We start from the raw sequence: 1,654 nt of genomic DNA on the forward strand, positions 1-1,654 counted from the left end.
ATGTCTTTTTCATTGTAATGCGCATTGAGCATCTTTTAGGAAATGGAAATGCGCAGTATAAATGCTATTTATTATTATCATTATTATTATCATCTACTGTGAATCCAGAGGTTTACCATTGTCGAGCAGCTTTTGCTCACATTCCCGTTTTTGCTGCAACCATCTTTTCACCACCACGGGAAAAAAATCGTTTAATTTCTTTTTTTTTACATAGCACAATAATTGCACATGTTGATGATGATGATGATAATAATAATTATTACATGTAGTAGCAGTAGTACCGGTACAATGTAGTAGTATTATACACACACACACACACACACACACACACACACACACACACACACACACACACACGCGCGCGCGCTCGCACACACACACGCACACACGCCCACACACACGTGCATACAAGCCCTAATATTATAGACATACTTCTCTTTTTAACTTGGGCGTGCCGTTAGCTCACTTGGTATCATTATTCATATTGGACTTTCGTGTCGATGACCCTGTTTCGAATCTCTAACGGGGCGGCTTGATCTTGGGCTATTTTGAGTGTTCAAAGTACGTGTAATCAAAGGCTAGCCACCCGCCACCCACGACTACTTGGCTCAGATCTTTTGGCGACGGGCGGGCGGTGCAGGTTCCGAGGTCCTGCCTTGCAGTTAGTGTCGAGAGAGGCACTACACCAATGCCATCCTTTTCACTCTGAAATATCTTTTATGTCAAGCTGTATTGCATGTATTTACATAGCACATACCCTCGCTCCACAACATGCTCTATGCGCTTTACAGCTGTCATTACCTCAGCAGACCCTAAACCACTAAGACATTCTCAGCTTCCCGGGAAGCATACAGTGCAAGCTACGAATTCACTTTGGTTGTTGTTGCTGTTGTTGTTGTTGTTGTGTTGCTTCTGATGCTGCCGTTACTACTGTTTTCTAAATCACGCGTCCCCAGAGCACAGATCAGGTCATCTCCTCAGTTTTCAGGTTGGTAAAAGCAACAGAACAGATCTTCAACCTCAGAATACTGTGCGAGAGGTACCTCCAACACTAACAAAACCTATACCATATCTTTGTTGATTTTAAAAAGGCCTTCGACAGGGTGTGGCATGCAGCCTTATGGGCAACCTTGAGGAAATATAACAACAACGCCAACCTGATCAACGCCATACAACAACTTTACGACAAGGCCTCCAGTGCAGTGTACCTTAACGGCAGGCTGGGGGATTGGTTCAGGACAACGGTCGGGGTGAGGCAAGGCTGTTTGCTCTCTCCCACTCTCTTCAACATCATCCTAGAACGAATCATGACTGACATGGAAGATCACAATGGAACAATCAGTATTGGAGGCAGGACAATCACTAACTTGCGTTTTGCCGATGACATCGATGGATTAGCAGGAGAAGAACAGGAGCTCGCCACACTAGTGGAGTGGCTGGACACAACCTCAGCAGCCTGCGGCATGGAGATCAGTGCCGAGAAAACCAAGCTAATGACCAATAACACGAATGGCATCAATGCGGACTTCAAAGTCAGGGGCGAGAAACTTGAGACCGTCAACAGCTTCAAATACCTCGGATCTATCGTCTCAGATGAAGACTCAAGACCAGAAATTCTCCCCAGAATCGCGCAAACAGCAGCTGCGCTGTCAAA

The sequence above is a fragment of the Aplysia californica genome, unplaced genomic scaffold (assembly GCF_000002075.1).
Source record: "Aplysia californica isolate F4 #8 unplaced genomic scaffold, AplCal3.0 scaffold01065, whole genome shotgun sequence".
NCBI classification, from domain to species: domain Eukaryota; kingdom Metazoa; phylum Mollusca; class Gastropoda; order Aplysiida; family Aplysiidae; genus Aplysia; species Aplysia californica.